This window comes from Rana temporaria, chromosome 4, assembly GCF_905171775.1.
Source record: "Rana temporaria chromosome 4, aRanTem1.1, whole genome shotgun sequence".
In the NCBI taxonomy this organism is placed as follows: Eukaryota; Metazoa; Chordata; class Amphibia; order Anura; family Ranidae; genus Rana; species Rana temporaria.
This window is the reverse complement of record NC_053492.1, coordinates 219523316-219551191: the sequence shown is the minus strand read 5'-3', so window position 1 is coordinate 219551191 and position 27876 is coordinate 219523316. Positions and strand designations below refer to the sequence as shown.

The 27876-nt window shown below is 42.1% G+C and overlaps 1 long non-coding RNA gene across 2 annotated transcripts; it reads left to right on the top strand.

Moving 5' to 3' along the window:
- The first annotated feature begins 833 nt into the window (after positions 1 to 833).
- On the top strand, positions 834 to 27580 carry LOC120937003. Of its 2 annotated transcripts, XR_005748659.1 has the most exons (4): positions 834 to 3111; positions 6823 to 6921; positions 9559 to 9633; positions 26002 to 27580. It is a non-coding gene; the product is annotated as an uncharacterized LOC120937003 (long non-coding RNA). The 2 variants fall into 2 exon arrangements; XR_005748658.1 differs by lacking the exon at positions 834 to 3111 and having other exon boundaries at positions 4843 to 6921.
- Positions 27581 to 27876: the final 296 nt, after the last annotated feature.

Sequence of the window (27876 nt, the reverse complement as noted above, 5' to 3'; positions counted from 1 at the left end):
ATCCATGTCCTTAGTCTGCTTGTCTTTAGCAAACTGTTTGTGGGGTTTTTTGTGCATGATCTTTAGAAGAGGCTTCCTTTTCGGAAGACAGCCATGCAGACCAATTTGATGCAGTGTGCAGCGTATGGTTTGAGCACTAACAGACTGACCCCCCACCCCCTCAACCTCTGCAGCATTGCTGGCAGAACTCATACGTATATTTCCGAAAGACAACCTCTGGATATGACACTGAACACCTGCACTCAACTTCTTTGGTCAACCATAGCAAGGCCTGTTCTGAGTGGAACCTGTCCTGTTAAACCACTGTATGGTCTTGGCCATCGTGCTTCAGCTCAGTTTCAGGGTCTTGGCAATCTCCGTATAGCCTAGGCCATCTTTATATAGAGCAACACTTTTTTTTCAGATACTCAGAGAGTTCTTTGCCATGAGGTGCCATGTTGAACTTCCAGTGATCAGTATGAGAGAGAGACAGATCGATAACACCAAATTTAACATGCCTGCTTCCCATTCAAACCTGAGACCTTGTAACACAAACGAGTCACATGATATCAGGGAGGGAAAATTGCTAATTGGGACAATTTGGACCTTTTCACTTAGGGTACTTACTTTTGTTGTCAGCGGTTTAGACATTAATAGTGGTGTGTTGAGTTATTTTGAGGGGACAGCAAATATACACTGTTATACAAGCTGTAGACTCAATTCTTTGTAGCAAAGTGTCATTTCTTTAGTGTTGTCACATAAAAATATATAATTAAATATTTACAAATGTGTGAAGGGTGTACTCACTTTTGTGAGATACTGTTGGTATCTTTATGGAGACAATATAAAAAAAATTGAAACAGAAAATGGTGAACAGGATTATTTTAGTTTTAAGGCATAAGGGAATTCCTAAAAGTGAATTCTTAAAGACTGAGTACTGAAATGGCAGAACAGATTCAATTTGACTATATTTAAAGCACAAAATATGAGTTTTTACTCTTTATACTTATCAGATTAAATAAAAAGTAACCTTAAAAAAAAGCATTTGTTCTTTTAAAGGAGGTCAAAATAAAACTTATTGTGAAAAAGATAAATACAAATAGACCAGCATCCTCAGAGATACAAATGGTACATTTTTATGCATCTGGCAAACCCTGATTAGAATACACTAATTCAGTAATAGAAGCTAGCCTCTTAAACAACTTTTAATTGGTCATCTGTAGCCTGTTTCTGGTGAGGGGGGGGGGGGTCCTCTCCCTCCATTCACCTTATTAACTTGCTTAATTTCTATCTTTTTCTTCTTCTTTACCATCTTCCTTTATCTACCTTTCTTGGTCTTTCTTTTTTTTATCACTCAACTTTCCCAAGTAATATCATTTTTACATTACAATGATTCTATGTTTACCCTCCATTTCAATGTCTGTCTACTCCAAAAACAAGGGCTTTTGCAGCATTGACAATTAACTGCAGTATCTTAAAATTGCTATCCACACCTCAACTAATATGACGCATTGCCCTAACCCAGAGACAAACTTACCTTACTCACACAACCTCATCAAGAAAAATGAATATTCCTATCTCATAATCCTCCATTTGAGATGCCTGGCCTCAACAGGGTTTTGGCTTACACCATGCACATGGTTATGAGTTCATATAGTAGCTATGTTTGTGTGTACTATTCCTAACAATAATTCTTGTGTGTGAGGGATTATATTTCTTGTTAATTTTCTTACTAAAAACAAATCAAAATATTGTAAAGAAACGGAGAGTAACAGTAAAATGTAATGTTTATGAAGATAAGGTTATACATGTAAGCCATGCTAATAAAGGGTATGAAAGGCCCACAAATTGGGGTGCTACATTTAGAAAAATGGTGTCTTAAAAATTAAACTAATTATCATTATTACTGATATGCCCAAAGTTAATTTAAGAAATTGGAAACAAAACTCTTGATTCCAAGCATTTAAAAAAATGCATGGGTGAATGTATCCTTGATACATACAGCATTTGAATTTACCATTAGTTTTGAAAGGTGTTCTTTAAGGCAAAAATGGTTAACATTTATCCCAAAACTTTTATTTTTGTTTTGGATAAAGTAGGTTAAAGGTTAAAACCATTGTATGTTTTCTTGTCTACTGTGCCATTGGGAGTTTTCCCTTCACCTCCCATTATAGCAACACAAGGAAGTGAAAAGAAATTCCCTCCTATACATGAATCAGTGGAACAACTGTCCCCACTTAAACATTTTCCCTCATCTTCTATTGCCCTTTCATCTTGTATCATTCTTAGTTGCAGCGACAATGGTCCCCAGGCCAACAAAGAAAGGGTGAATGTTACCAGTAAAGCCAAAAAGAACAATAAAAACATGACTTGGTTTCTAAGCTTTCACCACTGTATTTAAAACATCAAAATCCAAAAGGGTATTGGCTACAGATACACTTTATCTTGTGAAATACCCTACCACATGACGCAATAACAGTAAAATGTATAGAAAAAACTAACAGTAATTACAAAAAATATAGTTGTGGCCACAGAGGGTACATCATTATGTCAGGTACTATTTGGTGGAAGGATTGAACTGGCTTGGTTATTGTATGCTGTAAGTTAGCTTGTTTCAGTCAGCACCTGCCATGCTGTATTTCAGACCTGTTGCTGGAGGGCTTTATATCTTATGTGATATACTTTGTGCAGATTCTGAATGTACAGTATATACTCGAGTATAAACCGACCTGAATATAAGCCAAGGCACCTAATTTTACCACAAAAACTGGGAAAACTTATTGACTCGAGTATTTGTGGGGAGCAAGATCCTGCAGGGTTGGTGGCCAGGTTTTAGGCATATTTAATAAAGATATTTAATTTTAAAAAAATGACTCAAATGTGTTATGATTTTAAATCCAAATTTGTCTTTTGTACATTGATATAAAAATACATTCATATGGGAAATATTTCCTTTAAAAAAAAAAAAAAAAAGTAAAATGTTTTACACAGTATGTATTTTTTCTTATCTTGTCTAACAGATTTGTGAATTCCAAAACACACTTCTAACATATTTTACAGAGAAAATTCCACAATGTTATCCAAAGTTTTTCCAACCTCGCCTATTATGTAACTATGTAACTATCTTTCAAGGTATGCATTCTGTGATCCTTTGGCAAAGAAAAATGTCAGTTAGAGCTGGTTCACACTTCAGCAAATGCAGTGCAGGTTCCACATCCAAATCAGACCCCGTTCATGCTAACTGCTGCGGGTGTGTATGTTAATAACTTTAATACATGGCACTTTCCCCCTTTCCTGCCCAGGCCAATTTTCAGTTTTCAAAGCTATCACATTTTAAATGACAATTGTGCGGTCATGCGAAGCTGAACACAAACAACATGTTTATTATTTTTTTCCCACAAATAGAGTGCTCTTTAGATGGTATTTGATCACCACTGGGGTTTTTACTTTTTGCGCTACAAATAAGAAAAGACCAAAAATGTTGAAAAACAAAAAAAATTGTGTAAATACGTAATGTTTTCCTTTAGTGATGAGGCACTGATGAGGCAGTACTGATTGGCACTGATGATGAGGCACTTATATGCAGCTCTGATAGGCACTGATATACAGCACTGATGGGCATTGATATACATCACTGATGGACACTCATAGGTGGCCCTGATGGGCACTCATAGGTGGCACTAATGAGCACTGGTGGGCACTGGCAAGCATCACTGATGGGCACAGAGTGCCATCCCTAATGGACACTAATTGGCATCCCTAGTGGTTTTACCTGTTGCTCATGGGTGGGCATCCTCAATGGCACTGCACTGATAATCAAACGTAGACCCCCCCCCCCTGTCAGGAGAGCAGCTGATCGGCTTTCCTCTCTTCGCGTCTGTCAGTCTGGGTAGAGAAAAAGCCGATACGCAGCTTTTCCTGTTTACAATGTGATCAGCTGTGATTGAACACAGCTGATCATGTGGTAAAGAGCCTACGTCATGGGCTCTTTAGCTAGATTGGAGATGCGGTGTGTCATGCGAGTGCACAATGGTGGCTCATCCTGCTGGATGTCATATGACGTCCAGTCAGGACAACAGAACCACTTTCCAGCTGTCATTTTGCTATATGGTGGGTGGAAAGTGGTGCAATCCATTTCTTGGGCTGCCAAAAAAGTCCTGCGCTGTTTTGTAGGGATTCAGTGCGATTTGAGCCATACAGAATGATGTCTCAAATTGCACTTCTTAAGAATCGCATGTGATTTTAAAAGGAAAGCGGTGCGATTCATGTTCAAAATTGCATGTGAACCAGCACTGAATGCAGCACTGCAATTTAAAAAGTATATATAGAACAAAAGTATATATGTATTATTTCAGGGTCATACGTAATGCCAAAAATATATTTCTCTAATCTATAAGGGTTATAAATGTGCAGGAGCTGGAGTACAAATAAGAGAAATCATTGCAAATGGAATATGGATGCAAAATGTAAAGCTGAGCTCCAGTCAGATATAAAAGGCACAAAATAGTGTATCTCTGCATTTATTAATATATTAATAAATGTAGATACAGAAGTTTTATTTTTGAATTTGCCTTGGTATCAGCCTCTTGCCATTCCCTATACAACAGAGCACAGAGTAAAAAAGGGAGACATAGGGGGTTATTTAAGAAAGGCAAATCCACTTTGCACTACAAGTGCACTTGGTAGTGCAGTCGCTGTAGATCCGAGGAGCACATGCAAGAAAAATGAAAAACATAATTTTAGCTTTCACATGATTTGATAATAAAATCAGCAGAGCTTCCCCTCATTTTACATCTACCCCTCAGATTTACTGTGACTGCACTTCCAAGTGCACCTTCAGTGCAATTTCAAGTGCACTTTGCACTTGTAGTGCAAAGTGGATTTGCCTTTTGTAAATAACCCCCAGTAAAAGGAGTGCTGCAATGCTTATGTGATAGAACAGAGAGCAGAGTGACAGAAAGATGAGCACATCAGTGTTCTGCTTCTCCTTCCCGTTTAGTCATAATCTTGGGGGGTGGCATCACAAAACCTAGGTGTATTACTTAACTGCAGTGGAGAAAATTCAGGTCTTCTACACTACCAGACAGGGATTAGCAGTTCACTGTTTGCCTGATATTTAGCTTTAAATTGTCCTGAAAATATGTCAATATTATAAAATGAAATATGTAATAGAGGTTATAAATATAACAAGAATATGTAATCTGCACATTTTAAAAGCATGGATATTTATAATTACATAAACAACCACACACTTAAAAAAGATTTATGCATATTCAATTTTCATGCATGATTACAAAATTTCATAGCACAATGATTTGATTTATTTTCTTGATTGAAGGTGTATAGAGATTTTAAGGTGTAATAAAGCCCAATAATTATGCTGTTCAGTGTATTTTAGGCATCAGGCATGATTAAGCTGTTGCAAATGTTCTTAATATTGTGAATTACATATAAACATTTTACAACCATGATCATCAAGCTCTATAGTAGAGGTTTCCAGTTAGATTTTTGGGATAATTATTTTTTTATTTGAAAAACAAAATACGTTTAAATTGGTTCACTACCTAGTAGCAGATTATTTGTAAGTGATGTCTTTACAGTCACTTTCATAGTATACTCTTCTCTTTCACTTGTTAAATTGTAATTACCCATAGCAGATTAATAAACATTGGGAAAACCAATATAAAAACAAGTTTGGAGAGTTGTTCTATTGGTTGTAACATGGAACCATATGTCAAGAGATCTGTACTTATTTTAAAGGGGAAAGCAAGACAAAACCAAAAGAGAAACCCTCTTAACAATCAATCTGTTGTAAGCAATCATATCCATACAAATATAACATAATTCCAAAATGGTTTGATTTTCAGGGTTTTCTTATATTTTTTAATTACCTCTCAATGCACAGTTACAAATCGGTAAGTTCCATAAGCATATTTAATCTATTTTAACACTATCTAAACCAAAAACTGATGGTGATCTCTTTGGGGGGGGGTTCAGGTAAACATCTTGCAATCCCTAAATAGAACACTTTCAAGATCCCTTGGACATGGTCACTGGACATATTTACTAAATTAAGTAAATTGACCACAGCAAAAACATCCAATAACATGTATGGGCATTTTAAAATTAAAGAGTCTCTTGCCTATGACTGGATGCTTGAATTGAACACAAGTTTTTTTCACTGCACTTTACCTCACACTTAAAGAGATACTGTCACCTTCCCTGCTCAAAGCAAAGTGACTTTATGATGTACTGTATACTCCGAGAACCCTTAATACTCACCTTGTCAGCTTTCCCTCAGCTTTACTCCTGCCTCCATCACAGTTGGCACTACAATTCATAGTGTTGGCGGGCGTCAGATGCTAAGGATAAGGGATGTGCTGATGTCACTTCCCCAGTCCAGACCCAAGCACTTTCACATGGGAAAAGCACCAGGTATTGTCACTGGTTTTAACAGAGGCAGTAGTGCTGGCAAGGTGACAGTGGGGTTGATTTAGTAAAAGTGGAAAGTGGAAAATCTGGTGCAGTCTGCATAGAAAACGATCAGCTTCAAGTTTTATTTTTTTATTTTTGTATCCATTTTTTTTTATCAGTTTTATTTTGTCTAAGATAAATTGAATAAGTTGAAGTTAGATACTGATTGGCTACCATGCACAGCTGCACCCGATTTTGCACACTGTTTAAAGTAGACATAGACAGTCAACTATTTACATGATTATATGTGAGGCAAAACTATTTAGCAAGTCCTTACTTAACGTTCCAGGTTGTGAACTAATACATCCTAAAAGTTAAAAAAACACACATAAAATTTTTCTGTTAGAACATTTTATTCTCTCTTGCCAGGTGAGATTTGCCTGCCTGCTATCAATTTAACCCGTAATATAAACATGGAGCTGGCACATAGGAAGGATGGAGAAAGCTGGGTGCCGATACCCTTATTAGGTTAGTTCTCTGCATCTCATGTAAACTTTGAGCATAAGATGTGCCTGCAGCTGCATAGATAAGAGAAACAATTTAAAGTGATTGTTAAGGATATGAATTGTATGTCTAAATTATTTAAAGATGTATTAATTACATATATTATTAGATTAATTATATATTTAATCAATTATTGTTTTAATGTCCATGGTCTGGTCAAAGATATATTTATAAAAATAATGCCTCTATGCAGCACAGGGAAAAAAGAATGTATGTGCACTGAGATCTGGAGAATATCACTCAAACAGTAACGAGAAGTCCCACTGCTCACAGGTGAGTCGGCATCAGCTGTGATCCAAAAGTGAATTCCATGGAGTGGCATGCATTCCCCGCCACTGCAGCAGTCACATGTAAAATTAGGAAATCCGATAGGTTGCACACCCACACAATAGTATCAATTCAATCACTTTTTTGAACGAGGTTCCTCTTCCCCTGCCTGTACCCATCCAGTGCTTTTATGATAATTCAATGAAGTAATTGAATTGATACTACTGTGTGGGTGTGCAGCCTATTCGATTATCTCGTTTCACGTCACTCAAACAGTGTAGAGCATTTACACTGAGTTCAGGCCAGATAGGAACTATATTTGAGGGCTTGTTGGTCCACATGTATTCAAAAAGGAAAAATAAAAGTCCTTACATTAGGTTGTCCACATAGGGAGTTGTCAGTGTTTCATTAATTTAACAAACATTATTCAGCCCCCTGGCTAACTTTATCAACTTTGAATCAGTCTCTGCCCAGATGTACTATACAGGCTCTTTTCACTTTCAAGCAAGCAAAAATCTCCAATTTGCTGTATAGGCTTCTGCCTTGAAACATAAATTAACCCAGGATCTGTGCCTCTCATGCTTCCTTGCCTCTCTTCGCACCACTACCTATCGATGGGAGCCCATCTGACTCTTGTGCTGAGACCTCTTTTCTTCAAGATGGAACACACTTGTCTACTGACTGGAGCCACCAGTCTCCTAACTGTTGCCCTGAACTACTGAAATGTGCTAGCTTATAATGGTTGTGCACACTTGCACACACACAAATGCCTTGTACACACGACCAGTTTTCCCGATGAGAAAACTGCAATTTTTTAGATTGGTTGAGAAAACCGGTATTGTGTATGCTCCATAGCAGTTTTCCAGACAAGAAAACTGCCCATAAAAAAATTTGAACCTGCTCTATTTTTTCCTGGCGTGTTTCCCGTCAGTCTTTTTCTCATCGCGAAAACAGCTTGTGTGTATGCTTTTCCGAGGGGAAAAAAACGTGCATGCTCAGAATCAAGTATGAGACGGGAGCGCTCGTTCTGGTGGAGATATCACATTTGTCACGCTGTAACTGACTGAAAAGCACGAAGACTGAAAAGCATGAATCGTCTCTCACCAAACTTTTACTAACATGAGGATCAGTAAAAGCAGCCCAAAGGGTGGCACCATTTTAATGGAATGTCCCCTTTATAGTGCCGTCGTAGGTGTTGGACGTCACCACACTTTGGTCAAGCGTTTTTTTGACTGAACGTGTGTATGCAAGACAGGCTTGAGAAGAATCACATTGGGAAAAAATGTCGGGTTTTGGCATGTCAGGAAAACCGGTTGTGTGTACAGGGCAACAGCCTGAAGGTTTTCTGTAAGACCTGCCCACAGGATTGAGAGTTTAATTTCACCCAAGATTCTTTGAAGCCTTTGAACTCCGTACCCTGATTACCTAGGATTACCAAACCTGGAGGACACTGACAAGTCAATTTTTTCTATTAGAAACAATACTCAGGAGCCTCTCAATTTGAGAAGCAATTTTGAGAACCCTGTGTTGCCTTTGCCTATTATTACCCAATGGAAGGGCCTCACACTGCTTGAAAATGAAGCAGAGTCAAAGTGTATGGAAACATCATGCTATCAAAATACACTTTGTCATGTATAAATATACAACTATAATACTATACAAAGGGTGATGTAATGAAGAAGTAACTTTTGCATTGGCAAAACAAACCTGTGTGTGACTTTAAACATCCACTTTAGTTCAATGATTGCAAATATGGGGTGCTCATTTCCATTTTAATTTCTGACTGAATAGAATAAAATCTCAAACATCCATTTTAATTTCTGACTGAATAGAATAACATTTCAATCATATAGGGCATAGCATTTATTTTATCAGTTATGATTGAACTTTAATGTGTATGGTGTACCTTTGCAGTCATTTTTATTAGTTAATATTGTACATTGTAAACAACAAGGCTTGTGTAGGACAATATCACAGGAAACACACAATTATAAGTGAAAATTACAGTTGAAATGGAGAATTATTACATGTCATCCTCTTTGTAGCATGCCGAAACTGGAATCTGCTTCATCCAGTAAGGTATAAAATGAACAATAATCATGTAAAGAATATATGGCCACCCAGGGACCCTCTTTTTCCTGAGATCACTAGAGTGAGCTTAAGTTTGATTGGTTGTGTCATAAATAGGTTACAGCATTTTACTTTACCATTGCACTTAGAAGTCTTAATTACATATATTATTAGATTAATTATATCTTTAATCGATTAATTGTTTTAATGTCCATGGCCTGGTCAAAGTTATATTTCTAAAAATAATGCCTCTATGCATCACAGGGAAACAAGAATGTATGTGCGCTGAGATCTGGAGAATGTCACTCAAACAGTAACGAGAAGTCCCACTGCTCACAGGTGAGTCGGCATCAGCTGTGATCCAAAAGTGGCTTCCATAAAAAGGCATAATATACTGTATATGTATATTATAGTATATCAAAAGCCTAAACTTTTTTTTTTCCAGCTTACACACTCTTTGATGTGGTGGCTACATTTGTTTTCTTTTTTTTTTCAGGCCAACAAGATTTTCTGCCAGTACAGAAACAATATACGTTTTTTTTCCAGAATTCAAGTGTCCTTGTAGCTGTCTGCACTATGAACGTTTATTACAAACAAAATTTGCATATTTCCTACTTATCTTTTGTGAACTACAAACACCTCCCAGGTAATGAAGGGAGGTTCAAATCTGGAGAGTAGTATAGGGTAAGACACTGCTACTCAATAAATACAGTACAGTGAGTGAGCAGCGTCATCTTACATTAAGAAGTGTTTTACTAGCAGGATCACCAGGTAAGATTAGAATTGAAAAAAATGCAGTCACCATATCTAACGACTAGTAACTTGCAGTATATTACATTTTTGGTTTTTGTGTTAAGTAATGTATCTTATTAAAACATGCCAATTTCAGTGATTTTCACACTGCGAAGCATATTTAAATTGAGTCTACGGACACACTTATTCCCATAAGCTGCTATTTAATATTTAATACTCATTCGGATTTAATTATATAGATTTAACTGAGTGCACAGGCATAATTAGCTTTAGTAAGCTTAAACACAGCACACAAAGAGTTCACAGATACAGTATTGAATGTGTGAGCAAGCATAGTTTTTGTCTATAAGTTAATACATCCATCTATTTTTCATATTATAGTTATGAGAACTCTTACATTTTCTAGAGGGTCCTGAATACCAAACAGACAAAAATTGTTGCTACTTTTTCTTCCCATCTTCCTGCAGAAATAGTTTACAGCACAAATCCTTGGGGCTGGTATGGAAAAAAAACATATTGGGCCATATTCTCAAACAAGTTACACCGGCGTATATGGAGATGCGCGGCGTAAGTGTAAAGATGCGCCGTCCTATCTATGCGCCATAGTCACAGAACCAGATCCGCCAGAAATCAGGCTACTCCTGTCCGTCCTAACTCGTTTAAGTGTACGCGGCGTAGGCGCATATTTCCGCTGAAGGCATCCTAGGCTGCCATAGAATTAGTATTCAAATATGCAAATGATGTAGATGCGCTGATTCCCGAACCTACGCGCGATCGGCTTAGGCTACGCGCTGTGCGCGTAAGACGATTGTCCGGCTGAAAGTTACCCCTTATAAAGCTCGGTTAACTTTGCTCCAGACCTGAGTAAGTTAGCTTGAAAAAAGCAAATACAGCAGCACCATCCCGGACGAGCTGAGCAACCAAATTTTACGGACAACACATTCGTATGCCAACATGCCAGGGGCAGGCGTGGTCTTAGCACTGCTAGTGTGTGAGGAGGAAGAGGCACTTAGAAGGAGGAGGGCACGGAGGAGGGCACGTGAGAGGATCTACCCACAGCGCATTAGTCTCTTTGGCATGGCTGATGTGGATGTGTATCACCGTTATAGATTCAACCCTGATGCCATCCTTGAAATTACCAGAGCCCTGAAGAATGACATCAGCAGCCCAACACAACGATCCCATGCAGTGCAGCCACTGGTGAAGGTCCTGGCAACATTGCATTTTCTTGCCACAGGCTCTTTTCAAAGAACCAGTGGAGACGTGGTTGGGATATCCCAAACCAGCATTAGTAGATGCGTGCACCAAGTTGTCCCCGCAATACTCCGACGCATGTCGCACCACATAATCAGACCCACCCAGGAGGACATGCGGCTGAAGGCAATGACAGATTTCTGCCTAATTGATGGTTTCCCACGCACTGTGGGTGCAATTGATTGTACCCATGTGGCAATACAGCCCCCCCACGAGACCGAGCACATATACCGCAACAGAAAACATTGGCATTCTATCAATGTCCAAGTGATCGTGGATGCACATGGCCTCATATGGCACGTCCGTGCAAAACACCCCGGATCCAGCCATGACAGCTTTATATTCAGGCAAAGTGACATCCCAAGACAATTTGAGCAGAATGTGTATGGGGACAGTTGGCTGGTTGGTGAGTGTCATGGGTGTCAGGTATGACTGTCCCCCCCCATGATGCAGACATCACGAGGGGCACATGCATGACTAACATCCTCCTGTCTTTTCCCTTCCAGGTGACTCTGCATATGCCCTGGGACCTCATCTCATGACTCCATTCCGCAATCCGCAAACACCAGGAGAGAGAAGATATAACGAAGCACACGCACGCACCCGTGCAGTGGTTGAGCGAACATTTGGCCTCCTTAAGTCACGATTTCGATGCCTGGATAAGACTGGGGGTACCCTGCTGTATTCCCCCAACTTCGTGTGCCAAATCATCGCTGCATGTTGCGTGCTGCACAACTTCGCAGTGAGAAAGGGCCTGCAGATTGACCTACGTGATGACCTGACCCCCCAACCACCATGTCCCCCCCTAACCGAGGCTACCCCGTCTGCTGATGGTACAGCAGTCAGGAGATGTCTCGTGGAGCGAATCTTTGAACGTTAAACACACACATTAAACATGGCACACAGAAAATGCACGCATGCACACCACTGTGGTCCCTAGCACACACACCCCACATGCACATCCCATTGGATTAGACCGAAGTACACCGCACGGTACTAAGGAGCAGCAACGCCGCGTCAAGGCTCCAATGATGTTGCTGTCCATTCATACACCTTTCACACGGACCTGGGGAGAACTTATCCCCAGCGACCGAGGGTGACACCCCTTACTGGCAGGAGTGTCACCCCCCCCACATTCACACACCATTCACACTGTGCTATGCACTACTTTGTGCAGCACAAAAAATACAACAGCTCTTACTTAGAGCATAAATAAAATAATATTAAAAAGCTCTTACTTAGAGCATAAATAAAATAATATTAAAAAGCTCTTACTTAGAGCATAAATAAAATAATATTAAAAAGCTCTTACTTAGAGCATAAATCAAAAATCATACTTAGAGCATAAAGAAGCCCAAATAAATCACCGGCCCCGGCGCGGACTCCGCCTGGTGCCCAGGTTCCTGGCCCTCGCTTGTCTGGGGGGAGCCTCATTTGGGGGTGGTGGGGCATCAGGTGGAGGAGCCTCCCTCGGTGGATTAACATCCCCAGGTGCCTCCCTGGCTGGCTGTCTGCCCTCTAGAGCCACTGCTATACGGCTGAGCAGGGCCTCCTGGCATGCAGTCTGGGCCTGCACAGCCATCCGCAGGCCCCTGACCTCCCCCACAAGTTCGGCTGTGGTGGTTTGCAGCTCACCCAGACTTGTAATGGTGGCTGCAGAGTTTCCTGCCACATCCTGCAGAGCGTCGGGCACTGCTCCAGAGGAGGACAGGCTATTATTGAGCCGCCTCAACTCCTCCAAAATGTCCCCCATATGGCGGCTCTGCTGGTCCTGCTGCCTGACCAGCTTTTCCTGCAGGACTCCTGCCACACCCCTGGTCTTATGGGTGGCCTTCCTGGGGACAGGAGTGCCTGGGGCCCTTGAATAGGGGGAGGGCCGTGAGGGGCTGGTGGTGAGGGGCATGGGACGGGAGGGGCTGGAGAGGGTGATGGAAGACCCTGAGGGGCTGGTGATTGGGTGGTGCTGTGATGTTCCGGGCATCTCATGTGAGTCGTCAAGAAATAAAATGACCTCCTGCACACTCTGGGCCACCTCCTCTTCATTGCCCACCACCTCCTCATGGGCAATATCCTCCTCAACCACCTCCTGTGCGGAGGACTGGCCACTCCCCTCCAAAAAGGCCTGTAGGCTTCCCAGGGGGTCAGCCACTGTAGCAGACTGCTGGGGGGATGGTGTTGGACGGACAGCAGAAGACGGCCCAGCTCCCTCCTGCACACCTGTGGATGACACAAAAAAATCCCATGTTGGTGGACCCACACACTTGTCACATGTCCCCCCCCCCAAACATGCTACACACCATATAGAAGATAAAACACACTTACCTGTCCTCATGGGTGGGTCACTGGAGTCATGGCCCTCCAGGCCCTCCACCTGCTCCCTCCGCAGGCATCTGGCAATAATTTCCTCCTCCTCTGACAGCCGGATCGGACAGGGTGGCCCACCTCCAGTGCCCCTGGCATGTTTGGCAATGGTGGCCATTTTATTTCTGACCACCCCCCGCAGGTCATTCATTTTTTTTAAGATGTCCTGGGGGGTCCTCACCTCATGGCCAAGGGCATTGACCTGTGCCGTCACTTTGCGTAAGATTTCTTCCTTTTTGATTTTGCTGGTATTGCCACTCTCAGCACCATGGAGCCTGGCATCATAGCGCTCCATTGCTGAGATAATAACTTCCCTCTCAGCAGGGCTGAAGTTTTTTTTCCTGCGGTCTTTCCTTGGCATAGCAGCAGCAGCAAAGTGAAAACTCCAATAGGGAAATACAAGGGAGTCACTTTGCACTAGCTGGGCGGATGCTTGAAGCTTTTATACACTGGGCCGGCCCAACTTAGCATGGATTTACGCCTATTGTCATTGTGCGCATGCGCAGAGGGCGGAGCACGTCCGGCACATGCGCCGTTAGGTCTGGACATCATTTGCATGGGGTCACGGATCATTATAATGCTTCACGCCCACATCCCTCCTACCGTCACTTGCGCCTACTTACGCCAACACATTTAAGTTACGCGAGCGCAGCGTAGGACGCAGGGGGTTCGGGAATATGGTTCGGCTCTCGCCAAGTTAAGCCGGCGGTGCGCATCGGAGGTCCGCTCCGCCTCACTAAATATGCGCCGATCTACGAGAATATGGCCCAAAATGCATGCTCCTGGGAGTAGAATGAACATGTGATTGCCATGAAACTTCAGCATTCTCATTTCTATGTGTGATTTATTAATTGCCAGTTTTAACACATGCAGATCTAAAGAATGGTTTACGTTATACAGTCTCCTGTCAGATGTCATTTTAATGTGTCTAGTTACCTTACAGCTGCAGCTTAGCCTTATCCATTTGAATTGTGCTTTCAGAACCTAGCAAAACCCTCCAATGGCTTGCTAACCCTATCAAGTAAATTATGCAGATGAGCTAAGCAAAATTTCACTTTTAATCCAGCTTCTAATGGTGGTGAAATGCATACTGTATATCAGTTTACTGAAAACATGCCTAAGCAGAGATAGTATCAATAACAAATTTGAAACAATTAGTAGATCTAAAAATACACTCACCAGCCACTTTATTAAGTACACCTTGCTAGTATTGGGTTGGACCCCCTTTTGCCTTCAGAACTGCCTTAATTCTTCATGGCATAGATTTAACAAGGTGTTGGAAACATTTCTCAGAGATTTCGGTCCATATTGACATGATAGCATCATGCAGTTGATGCAGATTTGTCGGCTGCACATCCATGATGTGAATCTCTCATTCCACCACATGCCAAAGGTGCTCTATTTGGATTGAGATCTGGTGACTGTGGAGGCCATTTGAGTACAGTGACCTCATTTCATGTTCAAGAAACCACTTTGAGATGTTTTGAGCTTTGTGACATTGTCCTGCTGGAAGTAGCCATCAGAAGATGGGTACACTGTAGTCATAAAGGGATGGATATGGTCAGCAACAATACTCAGGTAGGCAATGGCATTTAAACTATGCTCAATTGGTACTAAGGGGCCCAAAGTGTGCCAAGAAAATATACCCCACAACATTAGACCACCACCACCAGCCTGAACCGTTGATACAAGGCAGGATGGATCCCTGCTTTCATGTTTATGCAAAATTCTGACCCTACCATCTGAATGTTGCAGCTGAAAATTACCATGTTTTCAAATCTACTATTGTCCAATTTTGGTGACCCTGTTCAAATGGAAGCCTCAGTTTTCTGTTCTTAGCTGACAGGAGTGGTCTTTTACTGCTGTAGCCCATCTGATTCAAGGTTCGATGTGTTGTGCATTCAGAGATGGTATTCTGCATACCCTGGATATTTGAGTTACTGTTGCCTTTCTATCATCTCCAACCAGTCTGACCATTCTCCACTGATCTATGACATCAACAAAGCATTTTCATCCACACAACTGCCACTCACTGGATATTTTCTTTTTTTTTGGACCATTCTCTGTAAACCCTAGAGATGGTTTTGCATGAAAATCCCAGTTGATCAGCGGTTATTGAACCCATACCACATTCAAAGTCACCTAAATCACCTTTTTACCTCATTCTGAACTTCAGCAAGTAGTCTTCACTATGTATTGATGCCTAAATGCATTGAGTTGCTGCCATGTGATTGGCTGATTAGCAATTTGTGTTACTAAACAATTAAACAGTGGTATCTAAAGTGGCTGGTGAGTGTAAAGGCAACTGACATCAGACCTGTCCAGCCTCCCTATTAGTCAATGAAGCAATATAACTAGGGCAGTCAACAGCCGTTGAGATTTACATATAAGGCAGCCAACAGGAACTGAGATATACATAAACATTTAGAGCCATTTATCCCTGGATCTACTAGTTGGAATATGGGTTTATCTAAGTGTAAGATCTGTTTTTTTTTTTTTTTTTATGTCCACTTTGATTTAATCAGATTTATGACATGTTTACTTCAAATGTAAAAAATTTTATGTTTTTCTGAAATGTACAGTGACGTATATGTATCCCACACAAAAGGTTTTAACATAGTTTAATATATTTTAAGTGCGTAAAGAAATCCTTTAACTAGAAGATCATATAATTCTAGCATTCTAACAATAGATCCCATTCAGTGTTGTCACAGAAGGTTTTACTTCAATTATTTACTATTTATTAATATTTTCATTAGCAAATATTAAAATATCTTAGTTTGCATTATAATCATATGTTTGTGATTATGTAGCTTTTTTTTGATACATACATACAAAAATGTATTCATTTGCCAAGAAAATGAACAAAGAGCCTCTGACATATGTATAAAATGCTCTTTGAGATACTTGGTTCATTTACAGTAAATTGTGTGCAAATTGTGTGTTTCATGGAAGCTCGGCAAACTGATCAAGACAAAAGATCTTGATGAACTGTTAAAGAAAAGATCAATCTAAAAAAAGATATCCATGTAAAATGGATTATTAAATTTCAGGTGTGGTGCAGGAAATATCTTACTGTTTCTTGAATGTTCTCTAAGGTCCAAGTGGGGAGACCCAGCACTAGGGATGAGCTAGGACCAAACCAACACTCAGACTGAACATTGCTTGTTCAGAGGTTTTGGTGAAATTAAATGAGTGTTTGACTGAGCTGAACCTTTAACTGCATCAGGAAATTATATCTGCAACATTTATACTACCATGGCTGTTCCATTAGGGGCGCTGGGGCACCTCTCCCTAATCTATGCTCCCGGCCCCTAATCTACAAGCAGGGCGCTGGACGCATTGATTTCAATGTTTTTTTTTTAAGCACATGATTAAAGCCTGAGGCTTTAATTAGCTTAAAAAATGGTGGGCGCGGGGCGCAGACCACTTCATCCTGATCCCACCCACTTGTGCAACAATAACAAATTAATGTTGTCTATTGTCTTCCTGCTTCTCCTCCTGGCCACTCAGGAAGCGGGTCTCAAGACTCGATTGGCCGAGAGGAGAAGCGATCACATTGGCCGGCCGGGAACAGAAGCAGGGGGAAAGCCACCGAAGCTGCCTGCGACCTGGTTGGGGTAGGTTGCGGGGCTAGTGGGTGAGCGAACGAATGATGGGGTTGGGTGGTTTGTTTGCTGCCCCCCAAAAAATGGAACACTGGCTGCCACTGCTTACTACCATTGTTTAATTTGACAGCTTAGGCTGGTTGTTAAGCCCAGTACACACATACCAAAGTTTGGCTAGTTCAGCAGAAAGCAGATGACTTTTGATACAAGTGTACTGCTGTCTGTTCAGCAGAAGCCAACAGATGTCTAATGACCAGCTTCTGTCGAACAGGCTTGCTGGAAAACAAGCATTCAATCAGTGCTTGTGGCCGAAGGCTGCAAGTGCTCCTATGTTATTTGGGGGGGTATCCCCTGTTAGAATACAATAGCTCACAGGGAGAGATCCCTGTATTGTACATCATTGTGTTGATGCAGGGGTCTGACACTAAATATGTATACCCAGCAGCCACTGGTATTCTAACAATGGCATATCTGCACCCAGCCTATTCAGCTTTCAGCTGGGGTTTTAAAGCTGACAAGTAAAATGTAAACAAAGGGGCAAAGATAATGTAATTGTATGGGCAGGGCCATCTTTAATATGGATTGGACCCTGGGCAAACATTTTCTTGGGCCCCCCCCCCCCCAGGAATTTTTTGCTTGGTCAGGAGGACACACCCAGGGGGTTGGGAGGGCGCACACCAGGAAGGTTGGGGGGCACACACCAGGGGGGTGGTTGGAAGGGCGCACACAGGAGGGATCGGAAAGGCACATGCCAGGGGGGTTAGGGAGAGCACACACCAAGGGGGGGGGCCAGGGAGAGCACACACCAGGGGGGGCCGGGGGGAAAGGGAGAGCACACACCAGGGGGGTTAGGTTGAGCACACACCAGGGGGGGTAGGGAGAGCACACACCGGGGGGTAGGGAGAGCACACACCAGGGGGGTTAGGCCGAGCACACACCAGGGGGGTTAGGGAGAGCACACACCAAGGGGGTTAGGGAGTGCACACACCAAGGGGGGTTAGGGAGAGCACACTCCAGGGGGGTTAGGGAGAGCACACTCCAGGGGGGTTAGGGAGAGCACACACCGAGGGGGGGGCAGGGAGAGCACACACCAGGGGGGTTAGGTAGAGCACACACCAGGGGGGTTAGAGAGAGCACACACCGAGGGGGGGGGGCGGGGGGGTAGGGAGAGCACACACCGGGGGGTAGGGAGAGCACACACCAGGGGGGTTAGGAAGAGCACACACCAGGGGGGGTAGGGAGAGCATACACCAGGGGGGGTAGGAAGAGCACACACCAGGGGGGTAGGGAGAGCACACACCATGGGGGGTTAGGGAGGGCACACACCAGGGGGGGTAGGGAGAGCACACACCAGGGGGGTAGGGAGAGCACACACCAGGGGGGTTAGGGAGAGCACACACCAGGGGGATTAGGGAGAGCACACACCAGGGGGGTTAGGGAGATCACACACCTGGGGGGTTAGGGAGAGCACACACCAGGGGGGGGTTAGGGAGAGCACACACCGAGGGGGGGCGAGGGGGGTAGGGAGAGCACACACTAGGGGGGTAGTGAGAGCACACACCTGGGTGGTTAGGGAGAGCACACACGAGGGGGGGCTGGGGGGGTAGGGAGAGCACACACCTGGGGGTTAGGGAGAGCACACACCGAGGGGGGGGCCGGGGGGTAGGGAGAGCACACACCAAGACGAAGGAAGATCTTCCTACTTTTCAGAAAACACCTGGCACTTCTATGCTATACTGCAGACTTAACATAGAGGTGCCTGCAAGCTAAGCCACAATGAATCATTAGGTGATTTTACCTTAAGCACACTCGTTTGGCAGCCGCAGCCTCTGCTCACAGCTACTCACTGTCACGGTGGTACCCTTCTTCTCCAGGCAGGCACGATCTCGGAGCTCAGCTCATCCCGATTCCCGCGAATCCCACCCACTCAATAGCAGAAGAAGCCTGGAGGCTCCACCCCTGGGATGGTCCTTAGTCTTGCTAGAGAGCAGCAGCCGGGAAACTGCTGATGAGCGAGGTAGGGGGGAGGTGCAGGTCGCAGAGATGTGCGGACAGTGGACAGCAAGTGAAATAGCTGTATGCTGTCCAGACCGCGGCTCTGCTTTCCGTAATGCAGCCGGGGACAAGAGCACGGCGGGACAGGCAGCAAGTATGCCCAATGCGGGCTAGGGGGCAGCAGCTGCTTTGGGCCCCCAACAGTGACAGGGCCCAGGGCACCTGCCCCATTTGCCCTGCGGTAAAGACGGCCCTGGGTATGGGGTCCCCCCAATTTTAGCCTGGCACCTTCAGGTGTAGTGGGTGTGGGTGGGGGCTGGAAGCCCTCTTTATAAATGAGGCCCCATACACACCATAGAATCTATCCGCAGATAAATCCCATCAAATGGGTTTCTGCGGATAGATCCTATGGTGTGTACACTCCGTCGGATATCTATCCGCAGATAAATCTCCCCTGGGATGGATTTCCAGCAGATGGATATTTGCTGACATGCTCAACAAATCCATCTGCTGGAATGCATTCCAACGGATGGATCCGCTCGTCTGTACAGACTTACCGGATCCATCCGTCCAAAGGGATTCCCCGCACGCGTCGTAATGATTTGACGCATGCGTGGAATTCCTTATATGACAGCGTCGCGCCCGTCGCTGCGTCATAATAGCGGCGACGGCGCGACACGTCATCGGCAGAGGATTTCAGCGGGGATTTCAATGCGATGGTGTGTACACGCCATCGCATAGAAATCCTCTGAAATCCTCGAGAGGATTTATCCGCGGATACGGTCCGCTGGACCGTATCTGCGGATAAATCCTCTCGTGTGTATGGGGCCTCAGTGAATAGCAAATGAACACACTTTTTAATAAGTCATTTTTTAAAAGGAAAAAAAACTTTACCAATATATATTGGCCCAGATTCAAGAAGCTATTGCGCCCACGCAACCATAGGTTGCGCGGCGCAATAGCTGTTTTGCTCCCGCGTAGCGAATGCCCCTGATTCAGGAACATCGCTACGCGGACTGCAGCCTAGGATATGACAGGCATAAGCCTCCTTATGCCTTCATATCTCAGGCTGCATTCTTGCGTTGTCCGCTAGGGGGCCCGGCCATTGTGATCGGCGTATAGTATGCAAATTGCATACTACCACCGATTCACAAAAGTTGCGCGGGCCCTGCGCACGCAAGGTACGGAGTTTCCGTACGGCGACTTTAGCGCAAGGTTGCTCCTGCTATAGCAGGGGCAGCCAATGCTAAAGTATAGCCGCCCTTCCCGCTCGTGAAATTTAAATTTCACGTCGTTTACGTAAGTGATTCGTGAATGGTGCTGGACGCCATTCACGTTCACTTAGAAGCAAATGACGTCCTTGCGACGTCATTTGCCGCAATGCACGTCGGGAAAGTTTCCCGACGGAGCATGCGCTGTTCGCTCGGCGCGGGAGCGCGCCTAATTTAAATGATTCCCGCCCCCGGCGGGATCATTTACATTAGGCGCCCTTACGCCGGGCTATTTAGCATAGCGCCCGCGCAATTTACGGAGCTACTGCTCCGTGAATCGCGGGCATATCAAAATATTTGCGTGGGCGCAGAGCAAAAATCGTTGCCCTTTGCCCACGCAAATATTGCGCGGATCTACCTGAATCTGGCCCATTGTCAAAGAACCTTTCACGTTAAAGGGTAAATCCACTTTCGTGGGGAATACAAATTGCAAATAAAGAAAAAATAATATAGCGTGTACGATTGCGATACAAGTCATATTGTAATTGAATGTTATTAAAAATTACCTTTCCTTTTCAATCTGCAGCCACTGCAATTTTGTTTAAATGCACAACAATATGGCTACATGGAGTTTATCTGTACACAGAATGTGTACTGACCACTCCCCACAAACATAATTTCCTGCTTGTGTGATTGGCTCACCAATTTTCCCAGAAGTCTGCCTAAGATACAAGTCCGATTTTAGCCATCCCCTGCAACAAAAAAATCATTTTTGGTGAGATATTTCCAATGGGAACACGTCTAAAGGGATGCAGGCCCAGCAGGTTTCCTCATTTGTTCTCTGCAGCTGCACAGCTGACTGATAATTATGAAACCACTCCCATCAGACCCACTTAGCACAGAGGAGCACACATGGATTTCTTCAAAATAACAAAAGGTAGGACTCTGCAACAAAGGTTGTTATAATCCTTGCAATGTACATAGATCACCCGGGGGGATGTTTTTTTTCGCAACGAAAGTGGAGTTATGCTTTAACCATTTTTAAAATCACTGCTTCCCGCCAAATTTAATTAAAAAAAATATATTTAGTTTTGTTTACTGCCCAGTCATTTGTTTGACAGTTTCTTAGCTATTAACCTAAAAAATGGCCATTACTAATTTCTAAAGTCCATCTCATATTGACTTCAGTAGGGGATATATTCATCATTAGAACTTCAGTAAAGTATACTGAATTGACCCAAAACCAAATCCAGGTACATTTAGCGTATCACAAGCAAGCACTTAGATTGCGACTCCACCCCAAGGACAAGCTTAATTAATTCATGCCTGCTTTCATTTGACTCCTGGTTATTTGGTTTTGTAAAACTGTTTCAAGTATCAACTAATATATATGGTCATATTTGGTATTTATCTCCATGTTCATGCCATGCACATACAAGAGCTCCAATATATACTGCCTATAATGTCTTTCACATCTATTTACAGGTTTAGTATATTGGAGATGATCTTAATTTGTTTACAAAATGAAATGATGAGACCAAAAATGTTTTGATTTCAGGACATATTCTGAGTAAATTCTGCTGGGATCATAGCTTAAGCTTTTCAGTTTTTTCATTACCATTGCTGTGACAAAGTGTTTGGTTGTATGTGTTCACACTCCATTTACATCAAATGTATTCTATGTCTATGGAGACTGGTGATGGGTCAAACATACCTGGGTCAGATTCCTTATCCCTGCTGAGAGCCTGGTATGGATTTTAGGATTAACCCCATGCAAAGATGAAAAAAACAGCATGGCGACCCCCAAAACTAACATCAAAACCCTATCCTTGATGAGGGTCTGGTATGGATTTTATGTGGAGAACCCCATGCAAAAACAAAACAAAAACAGTGTGGGGTTTATCCCAGAATTTATACTAGACCCCTATCTGAGCATGAAGCATGGCAGGTCAACAAAAGGAGGGCAGTAAGCGTGCAACCCTCCCCTCCTGAATAAGCTAACCCATGTGCCCTCAACATGTGGAGGGTACCTTGCCAGGGGAATAAACACTTTGTCCCCATGTTGATAAGGACCGGGGCCTCTTCCCCACATCCCCAGGCTGATAGTTGTGGGGGTCTGTGGGGGGCAACATACGATTCTGGCAGCTTTTATTTATATAAGGGATATTGCCCCCCCCCAAACATGAATGAGTAAGGGCTACAGTGTACCTTACTCATACACAAAAAATTTAAATCTCGTCATCCAGCAATGCAGATTAATTGGCAAATATAATGAATGGCCCCCACCGGCACAGTCCACTCCCAGTGAAGACTTGCTATGAATGACTTTCTCTATCCAGCAGCTTGATTGTTAAAAAAGGGTCAGGGATACTGCCTGATTAAACAAATATGGCAGTGGACATATTTGCTCAGTGATGTCAGCCAGCCCTTACTTTTTTGCTTACATTCAGATGCTTGCCAGTAAACTCCAGGAAATGAACGGGGTTTGGAATGCATCACTGGTTGCAAGAACACCGGTGAATGCTGGTTTTCTGTCATTTTTAACAACCAGGAGCCCTGAGAAGGAAGCTGTCACATTTAGTAGTGGTAGCAATACTACTGCTAAATGTATAACTTTCTGCTGCAGTCAGAGATTTGAATCAGCGAGTAGGTGAACAACACCCCATTTAGTTTGCTTGTGTGCTGAACAGCTAAAGAGTAAATGAAAGGAGAATCCACTGCTCCACAAAAAGAAATCTTCTGTGAACATGGGGGGGAGGGTACATATATTGTGGTCTCTGATGGTTTCTGACAGTGGATGCTTTATAGCTGTAAAATAAAAACTGACATGTAATTTACATTAAAGATTATTGGTTATTTTTATGGGTTATTTTTAATTGTTATTTTGAAACATTGCTCCGAAAGGCCTATAGGCAGCTAGGAACAGTTGGACTGAATAGAATGTATAAAAACAAGTTCTTTGATATATTCTATTCAGTCCAACTTTTTCTAGCTGCCTATAGGCCCTTGGGAGAAATGTCCAAATCAATCATATTTTGTGCTCCACCCCACTTGGTGGGTTTCACTTGATTACAATTTTTAACTGTTATTGGACACCAGCCATTTTACCCAAATGTTGCATTCTAGACTAGATTTAGCTACTGTATATCCAAATAATAATTTTGTTTTAAATGCTATGAAAACATGGCAGCAAGAAAATGTGTTGGTTATATCCTATCATGTCATACTATAATTGCAGCATTTTACCGTCATGACACATCAGGCCAAAGAAACCATTTAAATTCAGCATCTAATAGTTTTGGATCACTACCCTAAATATCAGTGACTTCCATTAACATTAATTAAAGAGACAACATGAACTGAATATTTATTACACTGTGTTTGCCAGCTTAAGTAATTTTAATAAAGGTCACAATATAAACAAATGACTACAGCTAATAAATAAAATCAAGGAGGTTATTATTAAATCAAAAGTATTTAATTCAGAAATACACTAATATATATATATATATATATATATATATATATATATATATATATATGCATTTTTTTTATGTTCATTTTTTATGCCCATAAAGATAAATATGAAGGAGACTTAGGTCGCGCACACACGATCGGTCCATCTGATGAGAATGGTCTGATGGACCGTTTTCATCGGTCCAAACCGATCGTGTGTGAGCCCCATCGGTTAGTTAACCTTCGGTCAAAAAAATAGGAACTTTCTTTAAAATTGAACCGATGGGCACCTAACCGATAGGTCAAAACTGATCGTTAGTATGCAAAAGCATCGGTTAAAAACCTGTGCATGCTCAGAATCAAGTCGACGCATGCTTGGAAGCATTGAACTTCGTTTTTTTCAGCACGTCGTTGTTTTTTACGTCACCGCGTTCTGACACGATCAGTGTGTAGGCGCGACGGACCATCAGTCAGCTTCGGTTAACCGATGACAACAGTTCTTCAGACCGTTCTCATCGGATGGACTGATCGTGTGTACGAGGCCTTAATCACTCAGTAACACATATACCTTATACCAAAATACACAAATTCTACAGTAAATAGCTTGACAGTGCTATACTATGTTGGTCTACATTTTCTATTGTACTTTATATAACTTCACTACAACTACAACAAAATCTCTGAGATATTGTTTTCTCTGAAATTATCAGATTTCCTATATGTATATCCAGTAGTATATCTACCACCATAGCGGGCCACACGGAACTAGGGGTTGACTGACCCAGGTACCAAATGCAGCTGGCACACCTGTAGTTGTTTAGCCCACCAACCATGCTACTTCCTATCTCTGAACCAGTGGCAAGTTCTGGAAGGCCCATCCCAGCACCTGGTGCTGGTAACAGACCTCAGACCAGAGTAGCTCAAGTTTATGGTCCTGTGACGCTTTTCACATGACAGAGCCCTAAGGGAAGTCTATGATAGACTACCTCAGTATGCGCTGTAGCACCGCTGAGTAGAAATACGTTTTAAAGGAGAAAGGGGAGCTGATCTGAGGTCTGAAAAGATTAAGGAGGAAGGAGGCTAATCTGTGGTCAGAAGGAGTAAACAGGTCATATCATGGCCAAGGTTAATGAAATAACCTGGTTATCTGTGTTCAGTGTTTTCTGAGCCTGATTCAAAACAAGTCAAAAGTAAACCAGCAGGTTGAAAAAATAAAAGACTGTGAATGTGTAATGGGGGATTCCTCTCCACTGAGCTATTTTATTGTGACAGTGAGGAGACATCCAAGCCGCTAGAATACACTGATCAGCACTTCCGACTATAGCCAGAGGTGCTAATAGAGCAGGGAAAATCCCGCTGGCTGGTTGCACAGAAGTGGTGTACAACCAGTCTCCACATACATGAATCAAAATGAGTCTGGTCCCTGTTGGCAACATTTTGACCCATTTATGGCTGGATTTACTGACCCAACTCATTGTATGCTTTTTCTAGGTGTATGACTCAGAAAGTATTGAGGTCAGGGACAAATTGGTAGCATTACTACTACTACTACTACTACTGCCGGGGTAGAAGCATCACCCACAGTTATCTGTAACACGTGCATAATGCCCAGACATATTCTAGGAGCTAGGCAATGGCATACTGTAACAGATTTGTGTCAATGCTAGCCACCCAACATAAAAAGGAAAATTCCCTCTCCTAAAAAATGAAACTGTATGATATTAACCCAAATAATACCCAGAAATTGCTTTCAATAAGAAGCAATATGGATCTATAAGCCACAAGCTGTGCTTCCTAAAGGGTTTGCTTTTTGTTTCACCCTGATCCTTAGGTCTGCTCCCTGATCATTAGGTCTCCATGATTATGCTCTTAACTATTTATAAATCATTATTTGTAACCAGTGGAAATTATTTATTGATGTATGATGCTAACTGCAATGCACATGATGCACATGATGCTAATCAGCAATAGAGGACTGCACTAGTGCTCTTGTTAATTTATGCCTTTTCATTTTATATTGTACAATATTTTATTAACCTCTAATACATATTTGTTTCTATCCTTTTTAGGTATGACAAAGATTTTAGCTGAAGCCTTCATTATTCCAGCAGTCATAAAATGTATGGTTTTACAAGTCAGATCACTAAGAAGAATCTAGGATTGTGACTAAAGGTTATTTTTTATTTGTTTTAAACATTTTCATTAGAAATCTTTTCTTGGTTGATGAATGTAGTAAGACATATGACAATGATTTTGGTGCAATTATTGCAATAAAGATTTTTTAATAAAAAAAGTCTGGTGTGTGGGACATCATTTTACAACTTATGCTGGTCATACATGGATTGACATCTGGCAGTTAAGCAGGAACTTGTTGAAACTTGATCCACGTGTGGCTATAGCCTGCAATGCTGATCAATGTATTCTGACAGCAGGAAAGTTTTCCTATATCCACCACGTGTGTGTATACAATATGATAAAATAAATTTGTTTGAAGTTCTTCAAAGAATTGGCTGATAGATCCAATGCTACAAAGCTATCATCAAGGAACGAGCCTAAACAAATATATTATTAAATGTGCTACAGACAACATGATGATTCATTCTAATATTACTGGAAAGATTCAGTATATATACGGTACATATTATTGTTTCTCCCAGGAATGTAGTTTGATTTACAGATGTGCCCCTGCCTGTAACGGAATAACACCCTATGGGTTAGATTTAATTAGGTATTGCATGCTGTTAGACTAATTACATACTCTAAGACTTTACATCAGTCTGCCTTTTTATTTTTTCACTGCCTCTGAAAACAAAGTAAAACAATATTAACTCAATTGCATAACTAATTAGTCTGAGCAAATTTTATAATGTCAGTTTTTGAAATTGTGGTAATCAGACACCTATTCCCTCCAGGCAGTACATTTTTTTATTCCTTTACTAATAAGATTGCACCAGAAATACTAAAACACTATTTAATCAGATTTAATTTCCTTTAATCTTTAAATAATGCTGGTCAAAGTGAATGTGAACCTTCAAAATTAAAGTTGGGGACTACTTTGTCACTTATAAGGCCAATTGCAATCTCCTTATTGTCCTAAAGAACAAATGCCCGGTGATTCTGGTAATAATTCCTTCCCATTTCTAAGTGACCACACCAGGCATCCATCCTAGCAGGATCAGTTTGCATCTGTTATTTCTACTTTGAAATTACAGAATGTAGTGGCAATGCATGGCATGCCTGTGGTCCCAAATGTAGATTGCAGCTTCCATGCCCCCCCCCCAGACTGCTGTAGGCAGGGAGTGAACAGGGATGTCAATCATCCCTGAATACCTGCCTGACATGTTAGTACACCTTCAGTCCACTAAAGTGTCAGTGCAGCTTCATCCCACCCACAATCCCAGGTTTAGTAAAATAGAAATGGAAGGAAGTAGTTACGAGGCTACTAGTGCATTAAAATGGTAATTGTAAAACAAAAAAACACTTACTATGTGTGAGGCCCCATGGCTTTGGGAGTCATACACATGTAAAACATTTACAACTAATTAGGACTTGTGTGTGGCCACCTCATCACTTATGGTTCAGAGGGTCGGAATCAGTGAAAAAAAAATCACTTTCATTAACCACCTCAATACAGGGCAAAAGAAGAGTGACAAGTTAAAAAAAAAACACAATATTTTTTACTTTTTGCTATAATAAATATACATTTTTTTTCCCTCAGTTTAGGCCGATATGTATTCTTCTACATATTTTTGGTAAAAAAAAACGCAATAACCATATATTGATTGGTTTGCGCAAAAGTTATAGCGTCTGCAAAATAGGAGATAGATTTATAGCATTTTTATTATTATTTTTTTTTTTACTAGTAATGGCAGCGATCTGCAATCTTTATCGGACACTTTTGACACTATTTTGGCACCATTCACATTTACACAGCGATCTGTGCT